Source organism: Crassostrea angulata, chromosome 1 (assembly GCF_025612915.1).
Source record: "Crassostrea angulata isolate pt1a10 chromosome 1, ASM2561291v2, whole genome shotgun sequence".
Classification (NCBI taxonomy): Eukaryota; Metazoa; Mollusca; class Bivalvia; order Ostreida; family Ostreidae; genus Magallana; species Magallana angulata.
The window spans coordinates 10586133-10610930 of NC_069111.1; the positions used below are offsets into that span (position 1 = coordinate 10586133).

The 24798-nt window shown below is 35.4% G+C and overlaps 2 long non-coding RNA genes across 2 annotated transcripts; both read left to right on the forward strand.

Annotated features, from left to right (window-relative positions):
* Positions 1-4111: 4111 nt before the first annotated feature.
* Positions 4112-4919, forward strand: LOC128175828 (uncharacterized). Its single transcript, XR_008242727.1, has 3 exons — positions 4112-4225; positions 4470-4571; positions 4833-4919. It is a non-coding gene; the product is annotated as an uncharacterized LOC128175828 (long non-coding RNA).
* Positions 4920-13861: 8942 nt separating this feature from the next.
* Positions 13862-14649, forward strand: LOC128172949 (uncharacterized). Its single transcript, XR_008242394.1, has 3 exons — positions 13862-13971; positions 14214-14315; positions 14551-14649. It is a non-coding gene; the product is annotated as an uncharacterized LOC128172949 (long non-coding RNA).
* The last annotated feature ends 10149 nt before the right edge of the window (positions 14650-24798 follow it).

Consider the following 24798-nt stretch of genomic DNA (forward strand, 5'->3'; position numbering starts at 1 on the left):
CACCCCATTTTGAATGACTTGTACTGTCCGAACTTTGAAAGAAACAATGTCATTTCTTAAAATACATTACACAATTCGTGTATTTTTTTTATGATGGTTTCAAATGTACACAGAAGGGGGGTATATTTAATGTCTTCTAATCTATCGGAATTCCTTTACTGATGATTTGGTTAAGATTATTCATTATCTCTACGTCAAAAACACCTACGTTGATTGTCATGTAATTTACCTCCTAAAGTTCAGTTTATTCTCTCAAACCAAATAATTTGGTACAAGAGGAACATATATATAATACATACAAATACAAATCGTCAGAGGTACTGACAAACAGGTACATTTTCATACAGGGAAAAATATAAATAAAAAAGAACAGACTATAGAATCACTACTTATGTTAGATTTTAGTATAAAGGATCATAATAGGAAAACAACTAAGAGGAGCTGACAGCATCAAAAATTTTTGAAATAAATACACATAATTTTCTTAGCGATTTACAATTGCAATTAGTCATGAGTTCAGAAAACTTTTTAAAAAAATGGTCTTTTCCAATATTTTGTGGTTATTTGTTTTTTCCTTATTTCTTCTAGTGCCGAACATTCTAAAATATAATGAAATTCATCACCAATGAGACCTTTATTACGCAAAAGACATAACCTCTCATTCAAAGGAATGTTATACCTAAATAAGTATACAAATACTTGTAATCAGGTAAAATTATATTTTCATTTGGGCAATTGGCACTGTGAAAGAATTAAGACTGATTGCAACTCCTTGAAGCCATAAGACATAGAATCGATATTTCTTTTCAGTTATTTTTTCTTTTTTCTTTTTTTTTGGTTGTGGATCTCAAAGATTTTATCTTTGTAATGGGTACGATGGCCCCCAAATACATATTGCAGTAAAAACCCTCGAAATTAAAAAAAACCAATTACTGTCTTTTTCAAGAAAGAAGATAAATTTACTTTTTAAAAAGAAAAAAAAAACAAACAAACAAACAAACAAAAAAACTCACACACCTCTTAGCTTGACAAACACTGACTACAAAGTATATGCATTTATATTGGCAAGAAAGCTACAAAATGTTATCAATAATTTAACTGGTAACGAACAATCTGCATACATCAAATGCCAGAACTGTTTTAGATATTTACAAAATTGTATAAAAAAATATCATGACGAATTATTATTGTTTTTATACTATGAAAAAACATTTGATTCGGTAGATTAGAAATGTTTACTTACAAGTGCTTAAAAAATTGATTTCGAAAATAATTTTTTTTCATGGGTTAAAATACTGATTAGTAATCGAATTTTTTTATAAATAAAAAACAATCAAGGAAAAAATGAGTCATTCGATATGAAGTGTTGTTTATAAAAATACTAAACAGAAATGTTTATGTTTTTTTTTTCAGAAGGAAACATTTGATATATTCGATAAGAAATGTATATTTTGCTATGAAAACTTGCTTTATAAAATATTTAAAACCGCCTTACTACCAATCTGCATTTAGCAAATTATTTAACATTGGCAGAGAAAATTGAAAAAAAAAATATTTATGAAAATAAGGTATAACAACATGTATGACAAAAGACTTCCTGAACTTTATTAGGAAAAGTCCTTCGTTTAAACAGAATGGGGAGTCCTTTGCTTAAAAAGGACGCCGACATCACAGGCACGTAGCATCGTTTTTGAAAGTGTTAAGGGGGGGGGGGGGGGCAGACTCATCCAAAAAATCTTGACAAGCAAAAAAACTTCAATTTCACTCCTAATTTCCTTATTTTCATACCAATTTTTTGCATACTCCCAAAATATTTGGGCGGGGGGGGGGGGGGCAACTCCATTATAATTCAATTTGTTATGTGTAAATTTAAAAAAATTAGTTGCTGCGAGAAAAAGTCCCACCTTGCCCCCCCCCCCCCCCCCCCCCCCCCCCGATGCCACACGTACCTGCATCACCATTCAAATAAATAACTTTGCTTAAATCTCAGCTTAATTTAGAAAATAGTTTTTTATTTGTTTTTAAAGGATGAACATGTTAATACCAAACTCGAAATGAAATCAAGATATGCAGTTAGGATTATGGGATTTATCGATCTCCTCGCTATTAAGAGCCTGAATATAATAATTCTATCTATTAGTCACTGTTTTTATATTTCTTAATATCATTCCGTTTTATTTTGATGTACTAATGCGTTGAATATCTTGTATTAAATATATTATGGCTAAGATAATCAAATATAGTTGGATTAAATAGTCTTATTGCCATCACTTACATATTTAAAAACCCAATTACATATAACTTATTTGTTTTGTGATCACTTGTAAAAATTGAAATGTTAATTACAAGTATATTGTATTGTAAATATCCATTGACAATTTAAATCAAATCAAAATTAAATTGAATTAAATGAACGACAAAACTAACAAAACAATAACAAGAAGTTACTAGTCAATAGTTTTCTCACCATGCAGGTAGCGCGAAATTTCCATTTTCTATTTACAACATTGTTTTAATGGCTTTATAAAATGATTGTATACCAGGATTCTAGTTTTTTAATTACGACATTGTTAATTAACGTAGCTCGCGGGTTTGCTGACGTCACAATAGGAATCGACGTAAAGAGTTGACCGTCATAGTGAATTCATAAAAAAATTTTTAATGACAAATGAGATATTTAGAAGTATAAAAGAAAATATTTTAAAAAGCTTATATGCAGTTTATGACTGTTTATACAAAGATTTATAATATCAAGTGCTGAAAATTTAAAGATGTCACATACATTGTCACATTTTGTTCTATAAAGATAAAGATTGAGTGTGCGTTAGAACTCTTCCATTTAAATTCATGTTTTAAAATAGAATGTATGCATTTACTTCGCTTTTTTTTTACAATTATGACTTCCGTAATCTGTACTACCGATTAAATTCTTAAATTTCTTTTGGCTTGAGATAACTGTTTTATTCGATTACTTACTTATAATGTCAGTAGTTGCCTGGCATTTTATTTTTGCATTGATTGACTCAGAGTTTCATAAAAACAAAAATAGCAATTTTCTGTATCTTTACAGCCTTACATTAATTGCATTTGATAACATTCACAATAATGTCTAATAAGCATTTACATGTTCTAAAATGTGTTAAACAGCTAGTCTTGTCAATAAATGCATTTCAATTTTGGTGTTCTAAGAAGTAAGGAAATGATGACGTCAGGCTAACGTCGTAATGAAAATATAAGGTTTTGAGAAATCTTTTAAATCTTTAAAGTTTTTTTGCCAAAAATTGGCCGAGAACACATACTGATATTTTTTTATGAATTGATTCATAATTATCTCCTCAGTTTTTGTGATGAGTATGATTAATTTCGTCTGAATCGTTAAAAAGTTTGGAGCATAGTTTTGTAATGCGTTTCTCGGTTAAAATGTGCATTTTACTATATATTTCATTGAAATGGCGTTGTTTGATTTTATTAATGACACTGTATTTGAAACACAATAACATTATTACCGCGCAGACGAATCTTAAATAAATTTTAGAAATAAAACTGTAAAACCTATGGATCACGTTGACAAATTTTCAAGGTAGGTTTTCTCACAAGCAGGTAAACCCGAGAGCTACCTTAAGTGGTTTCTTAAAATGATTACCTTACAGGATTCTGCGTTAAAAGACAACAGTGTCTATACATAGGGATGAAGTAACAAACCAAAATTTACCTCGAGTCCAAAAATACATACATGTATATGTATGGCAATAAGTATTTCGAAATGCAAATGAATTGAGATATGGTGAAAAAGAAAAACAATGCAGGCGGGAGCCTAGAGCGTCCAAATAACTCTCTCTCTCTCTCTCTCTCTCTCTCTCTCTCTCTCTCTCTCTCTCTCTCTCTCTCTCTCTCTCTCGTCAACTCCGCCTTCTGATTGGACAAGAATAAGTCAAAACATTACTTGAAACTTTTCTGGAGTTAACGCCGATTTAGAGATTCTACGTAGTTTTTTGTATCATTTATAATCATGATATGTGGTAATGAAAAAGATACGGGTCATACACTACAGGAAAATGCCGCCTACTTTGGTAAATTGATAGGGGGCTCCTGTCTTCTATATAAGGTCTGACCGTTTTTTGGGGTGTATTGTTCACCGTCATAGAAATTGACAGCGACATGGGAAAGTTACTGGTAGCTCTCATCCTTGTTATTTGCGTGGTCGCCATGGCAACCATAGTGTCCGGTAAGTTTGATTAAAAAAAAACTTTGTTTTTTATTTTAACTTTTCCTATAATTCTTCCATTATCATTCTTTGATTCATTATGTCAACATTTCCCTTTCACTTTTATGATTTTCAATCACATGAAACTAGAATGTTGGGATTTGAACCGTCGGTTGTTGTACATTTAGTATTGTGATATCTGAGTAAACTCTGACCCTCTGTTGTACTCGCGGTACATGATGATCTTATTATTGGTGGATTACAGCTAGATGTTACATTCATCCACCGTGTTCACATAGGTTCCACTGCTCGGCGTTCCAGTACTGTAAACTCACCAATGGACAGTTCGGTATATGCTGTGACAGAAGTAAGCACTTAGTGGCACTTTATATCTATCTAATAGTAAACGACCAAAACAGTTAATTAACAATACTTTGTACATCATATTGACAATATTTGTTCCTTGGATGTTTCATTCAGATTATTATTAGTATTATTGGCTTTGTAAACTGTTAGCTAATTACATATGTTTATTTAAAAAACCTCTTTTTTTATCAAAATGATTTCATTGTATTTTCCTTGCACTTTTTTCCCACAATTCAATTATCAATGTTGGTTTTTGTTTTAGGGCGGGGCTGAAAATTGGGATGGAGTATGGTTGCGTTTCGGCAAATGTTGTTTTCTACATTTATTGCGAATAAACCATACATCAAGCATTGATTTATCAGGGTTTTTTTCTCGACATCAATACATTGATTTCTTTAATAAGAAACGCAATTTTTCAATCTTGAAAAAGAGATTGATTTCACAAAACAGTTTTGAACGACAGCGTTATTCTTTGTGTTGTTCCTGCATGTCTGAGTATTCATTCGGTTGCGTCTGAATTGTGTGCATATCCACTATTTTGAGGAGACTTGATGCTACCAAAAAACGCATGCAACGTATGCGATAGCTCGTGCGGGGTCGACAAATGCAAAGTGTTGTAAAATATTCGTGCATCAATTGTGAAAGGGGCTTTATATTTACATTCTCTAATTGATGAAATAAATTACTTTATAGAAATGAATCGATATAGTTAGAATTTAATGAAGGGGATACTAGTACATTAATAACAGGAAAAACAGCTGTTTTTTTAAACCAGGTAAAATGACTCTTGAAAATTTGTTTTTAACGATCAAATCAGTTTACTTGTTAAATAATTGTAGAACATGATGTTTTAACAACATGTATGAATTATATTTGGGAGTTGATTTTAATCAACTCTCCTATGCAGTTACACTGACAAACCGAAAGTGAAACAGTGTTTGGACCAAAGCACAAATCATCGCCGCTGACAAGAATTAGTTCTTGAGAATAATTGATAAATTCGAAATAATGTATGCTAAAGCATTGTTTTTTAAGGAAATATATTTATAATTACCTTGAAAATAGTCAAACTTTAAATGGTACGAACAATTTAGATATTTTTTGTAGTTCTATGTATTCTTACGGCAGAGATAAAAAAAGTTCTCCGTAAATCTCCGACAAGCAGAGAGTCTTGCTTGTCGGGGATTAACGGCGAGAGCCGAGCGTTTGGTTGAACGAGACGAGAGTTCAATATTACTTTAATCCATAAATTTTCCAGAAATGTTTCTATCACTGATACATAGTTTGACTAAATTTATTCTATCTTTAAATATTACTCAACATGATTCATAATGTGACGACCGGTTTGTGCATGTTAACATCGCTACTTCTGCTAGATGTGACACATAAATCTAACGAGAATACAAAGAGCTGATATTTAAATTTACTGAGAGATCAAACAAAGCCAGTAAAATCTTACTAGGGTGTTATCCAGTCAATTGTGATGCAGCTTAACTGTACTTCACTGCACATACAGCACTCAGTTTGGCCTGACCTGCCACACACGAAGGTGGCTGTTTAACCCAAGTATTTGGTTTGTCCAAGGCTCCTTACCTGGCTAGATATGAAGGTAAAATTGGTATTTGGTCTTGGATGTTAACAATTCCAATGAAAACCGATTCTCGGAGTTCCAAGAAAACAACTTGAGAACGTACAGATATTCCTGTCCGATATAATTCTGTGCACAAAATCGACACTAACGTGCGGAAATCCAGCACAGCTATCCCGATATCACACACACACACTCCACTAACGCGCGGGGTTCCGGCACAGTTAGTCCAACATAACACTCTATGCTAACGTGCAGGGTTCCAGCACAGTTAATTTTTCAGTAAAACAGAAACCTAAATAAAAATTCTGCAAACTTTAAACTTTATCTGAAATAATTAACCAGACATTTCTTCGTATATGATGACTTTTGACTATATTCAACGACAGATAGACATACAAACCCACACATCATTATGTCATATTTGTCCAATTTAAGGGGGGGGGGGGGGGCAGACTGTGTTCTATTGACGGTTTATAGCCTTCTCGTAAATAAAAAATAAGTAGAGCCGTTTAATTTCTACAAATCAAACAATAACCCACCTTTCCTATTCCAACCTCCCACCAGATGATGAATTGAGTAACATTTGTTTAATTAACACACATCACCATACATACAAACATTAAAATACACATGATTGAAAAGACGTTGACACTACTTTTTAATCTAATAAACAATATTAATTTTTTTTTCAGATCGAAGATACTGTATACAGGGTTATTTTCGCCTGTGTTTGGTTGCAAACGGTTTCGCCACGTCTTTAATTTGCCCAGACAAAGTTGGGATTAAAGAGATGTAATTGAGACATTGGAATTTGCCCACTGGCAGGCTTAAATTACCCCACTGACAACGAGGGGGAAAACAAAACGGGCACGAATTTTTCCCTGCATGCAGTATTATCATTAGTTACAATGGAGCATGTATGCGTTGTGGAGATTATTGTTTAAACATTAATAATCAGAGTTTTCCTTCACAGTATCTGGATATTCATGGTGGCAGCAAACTACAAAATATTTCTTTACAAAACATTTTATTCTTTTTGTTGCTCTCGTCCTATAATTCAATAACACTGTTTTCCATGTTTACATGTATAAATATTATATTCTACATATTCAATAATATGCGTATAAATTTAAAATTAATTTAGAAATGAAATCGCTTTTAATTGTTTTAAAGAAAAATTCTTTAGATTGAAACCTAAAACTTTGTAGGAGAGAGCTTCCTGAGTGAGTCGATAAAGGGTTTGACTATTTGATTTAAATGTTTCTTCTATACGTTGTTATTGGGGTGTTTTTACTAAGTTTTGTTGACATTAGCCCAAGAAGAAGTCGAACCGAGAAAAATGACATTTAACCTAAAAACTGATAAAATTTGATCAGAAAAGCTCTCGTAAACTTTTGGGTCAGTTGAGGTAGAAAGAAAAGCCCCGCATACACACGGATTCTGTCATTTATATAAAGTATTAGGTGATTCAGTAAGTGTTATTTTAAAGCATCTCCGCTAGCCAAGGGTTTTCGGTCCACTTTGCGTTTTAAAGGGGCATGGTCATATTTTATTTTTCTATTATTTACAATGCTTTATGAATGCATTTCTAATGATCAAATGAAATTTAGGTGCCAGTCGGTGAGTTTTAAGCAAGATACAGGGCTCTCAATTCTTCGTCATGTAAACAAGGTTCGTGTTTTTTGTTTACATAGGTAAAATATAGCAGTAAAAAAATCTTTTTCAAGATGATTTGTCTATATTCCTATTCATTTGAAGCATAGATAAAAAGTTCCTAACGATTAACACATTCATTTGAGGTCTAAAACTGGAATTTTCACTTCAACATTCAAAATGTAAACAAAAGCTTTGTTTACATAGCGAGGAATAGTAAGCTCTGTAACTTGCCTATGACTCAACAAATGACTCTCAAATTTTGGTTGCCTATTAAAAATGCCTTAATGAAGCATTGTAAACATAAAAATCGATAAATAATTTTGACCAAAATCGTGAACATACCCCTTTAACGCCATATGTGTATTTTTTCGAGGCCGTGTTCTAAAAAAAACCCAAAGATTTCACGTATTTAAATTTTTAATACCTCTTTCTTTAAGGCGAAAGAACTTAGACAAAACATATAAACAATATAAGTTAACAATTTAATTACACATTAAAACTTGATGAATCCGGATGATGTGGTTTTTCAACATAGTCAAATCCAGCTAAATTATTCAGACCTTCGACATGTTTTTATTATTGCATGCATAATAATGCTATACAATCCGGGTCTGTATCATTTGTAATCCATTTATGTGATAATTAAAAGGACATGTGTCTTAGTACGAGAATGAACTGTGTTTTATAAAATCTTAGCTGATTATATTAGATAGGTTTATAAAATAAAACACAATAATTTCTTATAAAAAATTACCATGTTTTGCTCACACTTTCTTCCAAAAATTCAATTTGTTCATTTTTGTTTTAGGACCAAACGGCTGCAAATTCAGAATGCTACCTATACAGTATGGTTGTGTTTTGGGCATTGTTTTCTTTAAATATTGAGAATATTAAACCATATATACATAAAGCAAAATTTCATAACGGTGTTTCCCCAGGGCATCAATGCATTCATTGTTTTTATAAGAAAAGATAATTTTAAAAAAAAACTATTTTACAACAAATTGGTAGTTGTATGACATCGATATTCTTTAGTTTAAACAACATTTATTTAGTAAATTGCATCATACATATTATAATGACAGTACATAAAAGATTGAGAAACAAGCCAAAAGGCTTATGTTAATCTCGCTCTCGTCAGTTTACAAACGAGAGGTGGGTAAAATTTTCAAATACAATAATATTGCACATAAACATTGATTAGGGGAAAATGTAGGGGAAAGAAAAAAAAGAAAACGAAAGGCGAGAAAAGAATAGCTGGAATTGAGTATAATATCAAACCAACAGACTAAGGTTACAGTCCTTATACATGTATTAATATTAAAACATAATGATTCTAAGTAACTCTTAATAAGCATTATATATCTGTGAACATACAGGTACATACAAATATAATATTTAATGTAATACAATAGTTATAGTGAAACAACAGGTGAACTCAGAACCTTTTACTTTTAAACTAGAAATTTCTGGACAAGGTAAAAAATGTTGTTTTCACTTTCAGATAAATTAGCGTTACCATATAACAATAATTCAACATTAAGAAAATATGGAAGTTTCAGGATTGTATTGATCCTAACTCAGGAATATGTATTACAGTGTAATGAAAAATGGTCAGTACTTTCAACTTCGCCGCAAATTTGATTACCTTTCTTTGAAACAAATGAAGATTAAGACCACTACATTCTAGTCTTAGTTTGGAGTGAAGATTTTGGCCTATTATGGTACCTAAATAAAAATAATTTGGGATTTTCATCCTACTGGTATGTAAGTATGTCTTAAAGCAATGTAATGAAGGATTTGATTGCACATTTTGGGGTAAAGCATTCCATTGTCTTATTGTAGCTTGGAAGAATGGATTAAAATAAAGCTTAGTTTTTGTTGATTTCTCGCAGTGGGTGCGTTGTTCTTGTGTTGTAGTTATGTCCGTGAGGTTTTTTTGTGATTGGATGATAGTAGATAAGTAATTGGGAGCCATATTTTGTGAAGTTGAATAAGACGATGATTTTCCCTAAGTTTCGATAATGGTTCCCATCCCGTTTTCATTATATTTGAGATGTCTGGATGCCAGTCTATTCCCTCCCGTAACTATTCTGGCTGCTTCCAATTGTATACTTTCAATCTTATTGACCAAGTATTCTGGTATGTTGTCCCATATAATGTCTACATATTCTAAGACTGGTCTTACAAATGAAAAATACTGTTTTTGCAAAGATTTCCTATCAAGAATATACTTGAGTCTTCGCAGCATACCAAGGCGCGAATAGGCTTTTTTAACTGTTTCATCTAAATGTTTCATCGATATTCTTTGTTGTTCTTTTGTATGTATGGGTATTTTAAAACATCATACACTATATAAATAGTGTCTGTTTGGGAGGGTAATACACTTCGCGTCGGTTGACAAAGGTTTTCTCGGTGTGTCAATTTCAACTGTTACCTTCTCAAACAGGCACTATTTGTTTTATCATACTGAATGTCTTAATTTTAGAGAAAATTTTACTGCTTTTAAATAGAAATGACGTGAATGCTACGGCGAACCGTTGGCGCATTATTTACGCTTATGTAACAATTTGTTGTGTTACCCGTTGCCAAGTGTGTTGCTAACGCTGAGGGTAATAAAACGGATTGTCAACTGCGTCTAAACCAATCAGATTTCAGTATTTAACATGAAAGTATAATAAATAAATATGTCTTATTGAAAATACAACATTTTTTACTTTTTTGATAGAGAACTTCCAAAGCAATGTGACGACCGGTTTGTTCATGTTAACATCGCTACTTCTGCTAGATGTGACACATAAATCTAACGAGAATACAAAGAGCTGATATTTAAATTTACTGAGAGATCAAACAAAGCCAGTAAATCTTATTAGGGTGTTATCCAGTCAATTGTGATGCAGCTTAACTGTACTTGACTGCACATACAGCACTCAGTTTGGCCTGACTAGCCACACACGTAGGTGGCTGTTTAACCCAAGTATTTGGTTTGTCCAAGACTCTTTACCTGGTAAGATATGAAGGCAAAATTGGTATTCGGTCTTGGATGTTAACATGGCGATGTTCTCTGTATCTATTAGAATTTTCACCAATGAATTTTAAGTGTAAAGTTCCTATCGCCAATTTTCCGTGAAGTTGCGGTTAGCCCGGTAGCATGCCAATCGGCTTTCTATTTAAAATACTACCCAACTTTCACGAATGTATCTTTATTTGACTTGTATTGTAAACTGTAAATTGTAATGTAAAAGTTCTTAAAATCCATGTGGTGAATTCAGGGGAGAGCTCAATTTGTTTCACTCGCTCAAGTTTACGCTGAATAAAAAAACCTCCTAAATGAAACAAAAGTTCAACAAGTTGTATTTAAGTTGATGAAATAACGGTATATGGTATTCCAATGAAAACAGATTCTCGGAGTTCCGAGATAACAACTTAAGAACGTGCGGATATTCCAATCCGATATAATTTTGTGCACAAAATCGACACTAACGTGCGGAAATCCAGCACAGTTAGCCCAACATAACACTCTATGCTACCGTGCGGGGTTCCAGCACAGTTAGCCCAACCGCACTCCTCCAGATTTTAAATCATGCTCCCTTTTACTTATTTTTTGACAGGCATTGCTTTTTTTATGACAAAGGAATATTAATGGCATGCCAGAAAAGTGAACATTCACACATATAGCTGTTACGATAATTTCACACTTTTATTGTCCAAAAATTATTTACTTTGCCTGCAGATTAAGTTAAGAAGATATCAAATACTAGTGACAAGAGGATTAACATTTTTGTCACACGAAAGCATCTCTGTTTGTTTGTTTGGTTATTTCCTTTTTTGTTACAAACTAAATTGCGTAGTTAATTTGAGAGGAAAAAAAATAAACTTAAGTTCTCACGGCAGCTTGTAAATTTTAAATCGATAACCTGTTATAGATTAGTTTGGAAATCTTCGATTTTAAACTTTTAATGTAACAGATGTACTGTGTGGACATAGATCAGTATGTTTTATGTGAATCTTCAAGCGGAAAACAACCTCAAAATTATTACGTTGGCATCCCTATGCACAAGACTGAGATCACGACAAAGGTCAAAGTCACCGTGAATAGAAAAAGTCTTCCTCGCTAACTAAAACTTTCTTTTAGACATGACCTTGACCCTTGACCTTTGCAGCTACCAGTTTTGCATAAAGCACCCCATATTGAATGACTTGTACTGTCCGAACTTTGAGAGAACAAAGTGTCAGTTCGTAAAATACATTACACAATTCATGTATTTTTATAATGGTTTCAAATGTACACAGAAGGGTATAATTAATGTTTTCAAATCTATCGAGTATCTTTACTGATAATTTGGTTAAGATTATTCATTATCATTACGTCAAAAAACACCTAGGTTGGTTGTCACGTAATTTACCTCCTAAATAAGTATACACATACTTGTAGTCAGGTCAAATTATATTTTCATTTGGGCAATTGTGGCAATACTGTACATGTGGAAGAATTTAGACTGATTGCAACAGACAATCAAGAAAAAAATGGGTCATTCGATATGAAGTGTTGTTTATAAAAGTACTAAACAGAAATGTTTATGGGGCTTTTTTTCAGAAGGAAACATTTGATATATTCGATAAGAAATGTATATTTTGCTATGAAATCTTGCTTTATAAAATACTCAAACCACCTTACTAACAATCTGCATTTAGCAAATTATTCAACATTGGCAGAGAAAATTGAAAAAAAAAATATTTATGAAAATAAGGTAAAACAACATGTATGACAAAAGACTGACTGAACTTAATAAGGAAAAATCCTTCGTTTAAACAGAATGGGAAGTCCTTTACCTTTAAACATTTTTTTTTATTCAAAATGGCCCTCTTGCCGTGTAAAAAGGAACGCCGACATCACCATTCAAATAGATAACTTTGCTTAAAGCTCAGCTTATTTTAGTTAATAGTTTATGATTTGTTTTTAAAGGATGTACATGTTAATACCAAACTCGAAATGAAATCAAGATATGCAGTTGTTAAAACAAATAACTAATTAGGATTATAGGATTCATTGTTCTCCTCGCTATTAAGAGCCTGAATAATAATTCCATCTATTAGTCACTGTTTTTATATTTCTTAATATCATTCCGTTTTATTTTGATGTAGCAATGCGTTGAATATCTTGTATTAAATATATTATAGCTAAGATAATCAAATATAGTTGGATTAAATAGTCTTATTGCCATCACTTACATATTAAAAAACCCAATTACTTATAACTTAATTGTTTTGTGATCACTTGTAAAAATTGAAGTGTTAATTACAAGTATATTGTATAGTTAATATCCATTGACAATTTAAATCAAATCAAAATTAAATTGAATTAAATAAACGACAAAACTAACAAAACAATAACAAGAAGTTACTAGTCAATAGTTTTCTCACCATGCAGGTAGCGCGAAATTTCCATTTTCTATTTACAACATTGTTTTAATGGCTTTATAAAATGATTGTACACCAGGATTCTAGTTTTTTAATTACGACATTGTTAATTAAGTGGTTTCTTAAAATGATTACCTTACAGGATTCTGCGTTAAAAGACAACAGTGTCTATACATAGGGATGAAGTAACACACCAAAACAATTTTCCTGGAGTCCAAAAATACATACATGTATATGTATGGCAATAAATATTTCGAAATGCAATTGAATTAAGATATGGTGAAAAAGAAAGACAATGCAGGTAGGAGCTTAGAGCGTCATTTATAATTTAGTCAAATAACTCTCTCTCTCTCTCTCTCTCTCTCTCTCTCTCTCTCTCTCTCTCTCTCTCTCTCGTCAACTCCGCCTTCTTCTACTATCTGATTGGACAAGAATAAGTCCAAACATTACTTGAAACTTTTCTGGAGTTAACGCCGATTTAGAGCTTCTACGTAGTTTTTTGTATCATTTATAGTCATTATATATGGTAATGAAAAAAGATACGGGTCATACACTACAGGAAAATGCCGCCTACTTTGGTAAATCGATAGGGGGCTCCTGTCTTCTATATAAGGTCTGACCGTTTTTTGGGGTGTATTGTTCACCGTCATAGAAATTGACAGCGACATGGGAAAGTTACTGGTAGCTCTCATCCTCGTTCTTTGCGTGGTCGCCATGGCAACCATAGTGTCCGGTAAGTTTGATTAAAAAAAAACTTTGTTTTTTATTTCAACTTTTCCTATAATTCTTCCATTATCATTCTTTAATTCATTATGTCAACATTTCCCTTTCACTTTTATGATTTTCAATCACATGAAACTAGAATGTTGGGATTTGAACCGTCGGTTGCTGTACATTTAGTATTGTAATATCTGAGTAAACTCTGACTCTATTGTATTTGCGGTAACTGATGATCTTATTATTGATGGATTACAGCTAGATGTTACATCCATCCACCGTGTTCACATAGATTCCACTGCTCGGCGACCCAGTACTGTAAACTCACCAATGGACAGTTCGGTATATGCTGTGACAGAAGTAAGCATGCACTTAGTGGCACTTAATATTTATCTAATAGTAAACGACCAAAACAGTAAATTAACAGTACTGTGTACATCATATTGACAATATTTGTTCCTTGGATGTTTCACACAGATTATAATTAGTATCATTGGCTTTGTAAACTGCTAGCTAATTACATGTACATATGTTTATAGAAAAATAACTCTTTTTCTTCCAACAATTCAATTATCAATGTTGGTTTTTGTTTTAGGGCGGGGCTGAAAATTGGGATCACTACCTATGGAATATGGTTGCGTTTCGACAAATGTTGTTTTCTACCTTTATTGCGAATAAACCATACAACCAAGCATTAATTTATCAGGATTTTTTTCTCGACATCAATGAATTGACATTGATTCTTTTAATAAGAAACGCAAATTTTCAATCTTTTAAGAGATTGATTTCACAAACCGGTTATGCTTGTATGACAGCGTTATTTTTTGTGTTGTTCTTACATGTCTGAGTATTCATTCGGTCGCGTCTGAATAGTGTGCATGTCCACTATTTTGAGGAGACTTGATGCGACCACAAAAATGCATGCGACGTATGCGACAGCTCGTGCGGGGGTCGAAATATTTCGATCTCAAAGTGTTGTAAAATATTCGTGCATCAATTGTGAAAGGGGCTTTATATTTACGTTCTCTAATTGATGAAATTAATTATTTTATCAAAATAAATCGATATAAATTGCATATCATGGAGGGGGTACATTAATAACAGCAAGAACTGCTGTTTTCTAAAACCGGTTTAAACTTTAATCCATGCAAATAACTCTTGAAAATTTATTTTTAACAATAAAATCAATTTAATAGTTGAATAATTTTAGAGCACGGTGTTTTATCAACATGTGTGAATAACATTTTTTATTTCGTAACATAAACAATGTTTGGGAACTAGTTTAAGTAGACTACATGTAAATCCATACGCAATGATTAGGTTTTTGTTTATTCAAGAAAAAAAACAAAACCGCCTAGAAAGTTTTTGAATTATTAGTCTAGTATTATCAAAAAATTCTGACGAGTTTAATGTCACCAAGTTGGCAGATCGTTTGTTCTTTGGGAATATTAGGGAATAATACGCAGCGCAGACCGAACTTCTAGATAGTTTGTGTTTTACGATACATTCATGTTGTTCTAAAAATTATTTAAGCAATATTTTGATTTTTCTTTCGATATATTTTGGCAAATTCAGCTTATAATTCATAGAAGTTAAGAAAAAATTAACCCCAATTTTGGCAAATTTAGCTTATTTCATGCTAAATCTAAATTTTTTGTGATGTGACCCCTACTTTTTTACTTTTAAATAAGACATAAATTGTATGTTTATTTGTATGCAAAGTTTTGGAAAGATGACATTACTATAACTTTTTTTTTATTTGCGTTATAAGTTGATTGCTCTAAAATTTTGTAATTTTAATACTTAAGTACTCTGCAAAATCTCTCTCTCTCTCTCTCTCTCTCTCTCTCTCTCTCTCTCTCTCATGGAAGCAGATGGCTACAAATCTCTGGTTTTAATGCATTTCCAGTGACAATTACGACTTTAATCGTTAATAAATCGTATTTACATTAAAGTTTGCATATTTTGCATTTCTGACCTAAATTCAACTATTATACTTGTGCAGGGCAAATATTAATCAAAAATATCATATATAGTTCAATTATCGGTTATATTTCGTGTTTGTTATCAACACAAGCTAATTTGTTCGCCATGTTTACTATTAGGACAATTGAGATCTGCTTTCACCAGTTTTTTTAGTACAATGACACCTCATTGATGAGAGTTAATTCAATGATGAACTGTTAAAAAAAAATCCGATAAACATCATTAAAAAGTTGAAATTTGTTTGTCATTCTATACAAGGATGCATATATTTACACTGCACTGCCCTTCCTATTACTTCTATAACTGAGACTTCTGAAAGTTTGAAATTACAATTTTACTTGGTTTTCCTCTTTAAAAAACAATGAAAAATTGAAAAGGACTGAGAATTACTACCTGCTGGAATTGGGGTTTTTGGAGCGAAAACAATCCACAGCTATGTTATAGCATATAATGTATGTGAATAGAAAATGCTTTCAAATCCTTATTACAAACTGCATAAAGATTGCAATTCTCTTTTTTTTCTTTTTTTTTTGGTTATTTTTTTCCATTGTTCTATATTCTAAAATGTGTGCATTTCCAATGAAGTAAATTTTTTTTGTTTTCAATTGCTAGATGTTTTGGAGGTCCTTGTTTTTATCACCAGCAATTAGAATGTGAAATCCTTCTACAGAAGAATGATACGTCTGTTACAACACTGCCCCCCCCCCCCCCCCAGTCCCTGTTTTGTACATCCTGTTACCACGGGTTTGGTTTTTTGTTGTTGTTAATTTATTGCAATGTGGGTTGTACATTCTTTTTGATAGTTTCACGGTTTGTTAAGATAATAAATATGTGCACGTGTTGGTTGATACATTAAGTCGTAATTTAAAACTAAAGTACAAGTATTTGCATTTTAACTTGTCTTCGTAATAAAACCAAGAGAAAGTAAATAAATGTTAACAACATTATGTAACAATCTAAGTACACAATAAAACTTGTTGAATCCGGATGTTGTGCATTCCAGCATGTTTTTCAAAACGGCGAAATTATTCAGTTTCTTGACATTTTCCCATTATTTCATGCTTAATTAATGTTGTGCAATCCGGATCTGTGTTATTGATAACCACTATATGTGATAATTAAAAAGATACGTGTCATAATTCAAGAAGAATCGCGTTTGATAGGTAGCCCCTGTCTCCTATATAAGGTTGGATCGTATTTGGGTGTATTGTTCACCGTCACAGAAATTGTCATTATTATACTATATTATCCAGATACAGGCACGTAGCATCGTTTTTGAAAGTTTAATTTTTTTTTACATACTCCCAAAAGGGGGGGGGGGGCAACTCCATGATAATTCAATCTTTTATATGTAAATTTTAAAAAAATTGTTGCTGTGAGAAAAAAAGGGGGCAGCCCCCCCCCCCCCGGTCGCTTTTGCCCCCATCACATCTCATTCGAATTTATTGGGGTGTATAGTATTAAATCAATACGTAGTGTTATCACAGGCAAAGACACTGAATAATGTTTACAAATATTAAACTTTGGCAAGTAAAATAACATGAAGTTTTTTCCACTTATTAAAATAAGATAACATGTAAAATCCAATCAGTTTATGTAGAAATTAATAAATAATGATCGTTTATATTTTAAAATAATCAAAACTGAATTAACGTTTCTGGAAAGAAAAATTAGACTGAATGGGTGAACCAATCGACATGAGGTCTGGATCTGATAAACACTTATATCATAATTATAATTTATATGTATTTTTTCACAATAAAAAATCAAATAATTACTATATACTTTAACAAACCTACACAATCTACTGCATTGTACTGCTCAACTTTTTTTTTTATCTTTAATACCAATACAGTACTTTGTACTTGTGATCCTTGCCCGGTTTTTTTTTTTTTTTTTTTTTTTTGTTGTTTTTTTTTTGTGTTCGTTTGTATATATACTTATGTTGAACCTCATATACAAGTGAATAAAGAATGTATTTCAGTGTAACAAGATATTTTCGTGTTATTACGAGATCTTTTCTGGTATATATTTTTACAGATAAAACTTGTTCATTCCACAATTTTCATTAGTTGTCAAAGATTTCTTGATCGTCATCACTTGTGAACCCCCCCCCCCGAAAAAAAATACAAAAACAAAGAAAAAAGCAAACAAATTAAGATTTCAAAAATGACAATTTCCTTAACGAGGCCGGGTCTAATTTTTTCTGCCCTAGATTTTTGAATGAAATTTTTTACAAGAATTACTACTGATATAATTATTATTTTAAGATAAAAAAATAAGACATTTACCACACCGTTTGTTTAAGGGGTCATCTCAAAGTGTGTTAATTTTTAACATAGGACCCTATGGGATTTTGCTTGAAATGTACCAAATTTGCACATTTTTTAAACTTCTGCCCTAGGGATTTCTTTTTCTGTTCTACATATTAAAGTTATTGCTAAAAGGCATCAAATGGTCAAATAAAAAAAAACGTTTACCTCCTGGTTTGTTCCAGGGGTCTTATCAAAGTTGATTTTTGTATGCCCAATTTCCAAGATTTGTCAGTTAATGGCTATTTTTTATTTGACAAAGGCGGAAAATGTGATATATATGGTATTATTAAAACATTCAGACATATTTAAGTAATAAATAAATATATAACATCACATATTAAGGGTCATTAATATAAAATATATGGTTATTGTCTTGAAATATATGAATTAAGCTATATCTAGGCGGGTTAAGAAAACGTGACAGAGGGCTAGGCTTGCTGAACCCTCTTCACCTTTTCGACCCGAGCCCAAGTATAGCTTATACTTCGAGACATTTATCTATATTCCACAATATAACTTTAATTTTACTCTTCAAACGAGTTATTTTCGACAAATTTCGCTGAATATCTGCAGTTGAAACTATCCCGCCATGGCGTCAACAAAGCAAAAAGATGACGTCACAATACAAATGAAACGCTGCGCGAAAGCGTGCGTACTCGTTCTGTACTCGGCCTCGTTAAATTTCCACCCTGTTTGAAACACATTGTTAAAGGAAATATGTACATGTAATTGTTTATATGTACGGGTTGGACTTTGGTTAGACAAAAGAGTTTTAGTACAATATAGGCCTAGCATGACTTGAAAAAGCTATTTGGAGGAACTTCGAACTGATATATGTGCAATTTTAAAATGCGATTTTTATATGAAAAATATGATCAGAAGTGATAAAAATGTTATGTACATTAGATTTTACACCAAAAAATTAAATAAATAATTGAGAGAACAATCAAAATCAATGTTACAGGAAAACAACAGGCACTTAGCATCGGAGGGGGGGGGTGGAATGGGGGCAGGGACATGGGGACGGGACTGCCCCCCCCCCCCCTCCAGCACACGTTTTCTCGCAGCATTTTTCTTGAATTTACTTATAAAAAAGTAAATTAACATACAGTTGCACCCCCCCCCCCCCAATGTTTATGGGACCATGTAAAATTTGAAATGAAAGAGAGGAAATAAACTGTGAAATTGAAGTTAAAGGTACACTTAGCCCCCTACCCCCACGGATTAGGATTTTCAATTATTTAAAAAGTATTTTTGAGTTGGGGTTTTTTTCAAGGCAAGATTGGATGAGTCTGCCCTCAGCCCACTTTGCTACGATGCTAGGTGCCTGAACAAAATATCATGGTTTCATTACATACATGTATGCCAGTATAAAGACTTTATGTAAACCAATATTATCTCGTGCATTGCTCCATTCACCAGGTTCTACAAACACCTTAGTCCAAAATAAATAAAAAAAAATCCAAGACTAGGAGGGGAAGAAAGGAGAAATCTATTTTCCTTTTTTTTTTACTCAGGAGCTATTTTGTTGGGGGGGGGGGGGGGTATTAGGGGTGAACAGGTCACTGACCCCTTGTAGATCTACCCATGACCTATCACCAGGGTCTGTATACACATAACCAGGGTCAGTATACCCATCACCATGGTCTCCAGGGTCAGAGTACGTATCACCAGAGTCTGTGTGCCCATCACCAGAGTCTGTACACCCATAACCAGGGTCAGTATACCCATCACCAGGGTCTTCATACCTATCATCAGGGTCAGAGTACGTATCATCAGAGTTTGTGTGCCCATCACCAGAGTCTGTTAACCCATAACCAGGGCCAGTATACCCATCACCAGGGTCTCCATACCCATCACCAGGGTCAGAGTACGTATCACCAGAATCTGTGTGCCCATCACCAGAGTCTGTACACCCATAACCAGGGCCAGTATACCCATCACCAGGGTCTCCATACCTATCACCAGGGTCAGAGTACGTATCACCAGAGTCTGTGTGCCCATCACCAGAGTCTGTACACCCATAACCAGGGTCAGTATACCCATCACCAGGGTCTCCATACCTATCACCAGGGTCAGAGTACGTATCACCAGAGTTTGTGTGCCCATCACCAGAGTCTGTATACTCATAATCAGGGCCAGTATGCCCATCACCAGGGTCTCCATACCTATCACCAGGGTCAGAGTACGTATCACCAGAGTCTGTGTGCCCATCACCAGAGTCGGTACACCCGTAATCAGGGCCAGTATACCCATCACCAGGGTCTCCATACCTATCACCAGGGTCAGAGTACGTATGACCAGAGTTTGTGTGCCTATAATCAGGGTCTGTATACTCATAATCAGGGCCAGTATGCCCATCACCAGGGTCTCCATACCTATCACCAGGGTCAGAGTACGTATCACCAGAATCAGCGTGCCCATCACCAGAGTCTGTACACCCATAACCAAGGCCTGTATACCCATCACCAGGGTCTCCATACCTATCACCAGGGTCAGAGTACGTATCACCAGAGTCTGTGTGCCTATCACCAGAGTCTGTACACCCATAACCAGGGTCAGTATACCCATCACCAGGGTATGTACACCCATAACCAGGGTCAGTATACCCATCACCAGGGTCTTCATACCTATCACCAGGGTCAGAGTACGTATCACCAGAGTCTGTGTGCTCATCACCAGGGTCTGTACATCCGTAACCAAAGTCAGTATACCCATCACCAAGGTCTCAATACCTATCACCAGGGTCAGAGTACGTATCACCAGAATCTGTGTGCCCATCACCAGAGTCTGTACACCCATAACCAGGGCCAGTATACCCATCATCAGGGTCTCAATACCTATCACCAGGGTCAGAGTACGTATCATCAGAATCTGTGTGCCCATCACCAGGGTCTGTACACCCATAACCAGGGTCAGTATACCCATCACCAGGTTCTCCATACCTATCACCAGGGTCAGAGTACGTATCACCAGAGTCTGTGTGCCTATCACCAGGGTCTGTATACACATTACCAGGGTCAGTTACACATCACCAGGGTCTCCAAGGTCAGAGTACGTATCACCAGAGTCTGTGTGTCAGTCACCAGAGTCTGTACACCCATAACCAGGGTTAGTATACCCATCACGAGGGTCTCCATACCTATCACCAGGGTCAGAGCGCGTATCACCAGAGTCTGTGTGCCCATCATCAGGGTCTGTACGCCAATAACCAGGGTCAGTATACCCATCACGAGGGTCTCCATACCTATCACCAGGGTCAGAGTACGTATCACCAGAGTCTGTGTGCCTATCACCAGGGTCTGTATACATATATCCAGGGCCAGTATACCCATCACCAGGGTCTCCATACCTATCACCAGGGTCATTGTATCCTACACTAGAGTTTGTGTGCCCAACAACGGGGTCTGTACACCCATCACCAGGGTCAGTATACCAATCACCCGGGTCTGTACACCCATAACCAGGGTCAGTATACCCATCACCAGGGTCTTCATATCTATCACCAGGATCAGAGTGCATATCACTAGAGTCTGTACATCCATAACCAGGGTCAGTATACCCATCACCAGGGTATGTACACCCATAACCAGGGTCAGTATACCCATCACCAGGGTATGTACACCCATAACCAGGGTCAGCATACCCATCACCAGGGTCTCAATACCTATCACCAGGGTCAGAATACGTATCACCAGAGCATGTGTGCTCACGACCAGGGTCTGTACATCCATAGCCAAAGTCAGTATACCCATCACCAGGGTCTCAATACCTATCACCAGGGTCATAATGCCTATCACCAGAGTCAGAGTACGTATCACCAGAACTGTAAACATATCACCTGGGTCATTATACCTTTTAGTAGGGTCAGTGTTCGTAGTACTAGGGTCTGTGTGCCCATCATCATGGCCTGTATATTCATAACAAAGGTCAGTTTACCCTTCACCAGGGTCTTAATACTTTTCACCAGGATAGTGTACGCATCCATAGGGTCTGTGTGCCCATCACCAGGGTCAGTATACCTAACACAACAGTCAGTGCACTTATCATTAGGGTTTGTATATCCATTACCTGAGTAAGGTAATACTGACCCTGTTGATAAGTAGAGTGACCCTGGTGATAGGTATTCTGACCCTGGTGAAGAACACACATACTTTTTAGATACGTACACTCATGACCCTTGTGATAGGTATACTGTCTCAGGTGATGGTTATACTTACCCTTGTTATAGATTTTGAGATTCTGGTGTTACGTATGCTGACCTTATAATATCTACACTTTTGTGTATACCGACTCTGGTGATGGATACATACTGACCCCTGTGATTGGCTACAGACCCTTGTGATACGTACACTGACTCTGTCGATAGGTATACTGACCCTGGTGATAGAGAATGTGATAGATATACTGGTGATAAATGTACTGACTCTTGTGATAGGTATACTGACCTTGGAGATGGGCCCTCAGACCCACGGATGCGTACACTGACACGGCCGTTAGGTAAACTAACTCTGGTGATAGGTAATAGGTACAGTTATCCTGGTGAAAGTCTACTGATCAAGGTAATGGATGTACAAACCCTGATGATAAGTGCACTGACTGTTGTGATAGATATACTGACCCTAATGATGGGCACACAGACCCTATTGATTCGTAAACTATTCCTGGTGATAAGTATTTAGACCCTGGTGATGGGCATACTGGCCCTGGTTATGGATTTACAGACTCTGGTGATGGGCACACTGACTCTGGTGATACGTACTCTGACCCTGGTGATTGGTATGATGACCCTGGTGATGGGTATACTGACACTGGTTATGGGTGTACAGACTCTGGTGATGGGCACACAGACTCTGGTGATACGTACTCTGACCCTGATGATAGGTATGAAGACCCTGTGATGGGTATACTGGCCCTGGTTATAGGTGTACAGACTCTGGTGATGGGCACACAGACTCTGGTGATACGTACTCTGACCCTGTTGATAGGTATGGAGACCCTGGTGATGGGCATACTGGCCCTGGTTATGGGTTTACAGACCCTGGTGATGGGCACACAGACTCCGGTGATACGTACTCTGACCCTGGTGATAGGTATGAAGACCCTGGTGATGGGTATACTGACCCTGGTTATGGGTATCCAGACCCTGGTGATGGGCACACAATCTCTGGTGACACGTACTCTGACCCTGGTGATAGATATGGAGACCCTGGTGATGGGTATACTGGCCCTGTTATGGGTGTACAGACTCTGGTGATGGGCACACAGACTCTGGTGACACGTACTCTGACCCTGGTGATAGGTATGGAGACCCTGGTGATGAGTATACTGGCCCTGTTTTGGGTATACAGACCCTGGTGATGGGCACACACACTCTGGTGATACGTACTCTGACCCTGGTGATAGGTATGGAGACCCTGGTGATGGGTATACTGGCCCTGGTTATGGGTGTACAGACTCTGGTGAAGGGCACACAGACTCTGGTGATACGTACTCTGACCCTTGTGATAGGTATGGAGACCCTGTGATGGGTATACTTGCCCTGGTTATGTGTGTACAGACCCTGGTGATGAGCACACAGACTCTGGTGATACGTTCTCTGACCCTGGTGATAAGTATGGAGACCCTGGTGATGGGTATACTGACCCTGGTTATGGGTGTACAGACTCTGGTGATGGGCACACAGACTCTGGTGATACGTACTCTGACCCTGGTGATAGGTATGGAGACCCTGGTGATGGGTATACTAGCCCTGGTTATGGGTGTACAGACTCTGGTGATGGACACACAGATTCTGGTGATAGGTCATGGGTAGATCTACAAGGGGTCAGTGACCTGTTCACCCCTAATACCCCCCTACCAACAAAATAGCTCCTGAGTGAAAAAAAAAAGGAAAATAGATTTCTTCTTTCTTCCCCTCCTAGTCTTGGATTTTTTATTTATTTTGGACTAAGGTGTTTGTAGAACCTGGTGAATGGAACAATGCACGAGATAATATTGGTTTACATAAAGTCTTTATACTAGCATACATGTATGTAATGAAACCATGATATTTTGTTCAGGCACCTAGCATCGTAGCAAAGTGGGTTGAGGGCAGACTCATCCAATCTTGCCTTGAAAAAAAAAACCCCAACTCAAAAATACTTTTTAAATAATTGAAAATCCTAATCCGTGGGGGTAGGGGGCTAAGTGTACCTTTAACTTCAATTTCACAGTTTATTTCCTCTCTTTCATTTCAAATTTTACATGGTTCCAAAAACATGGGGGGGGGGGGGGCAACTGTATGTTAATTTACTTTTTTATAAGTAAATTCAAGAAAAATATTTGCTGCGAGAAAACGTGTGCTGGAGGGGGGGCAGTCCCGTCCCCATGTCCCTGCCCCCATTCCAATCCCCCCCCCCCTTCCGATGCTAAGTGCCTGTTGTTTTCCTGTAACATTGATTTTGATTGTTCTCTCAATTATTTATTTAATTTTTTGGTGTAAAATCTAATGTACATAACATTTTTATCACTTCTGATCATATTCTTCATATAAAAATCGC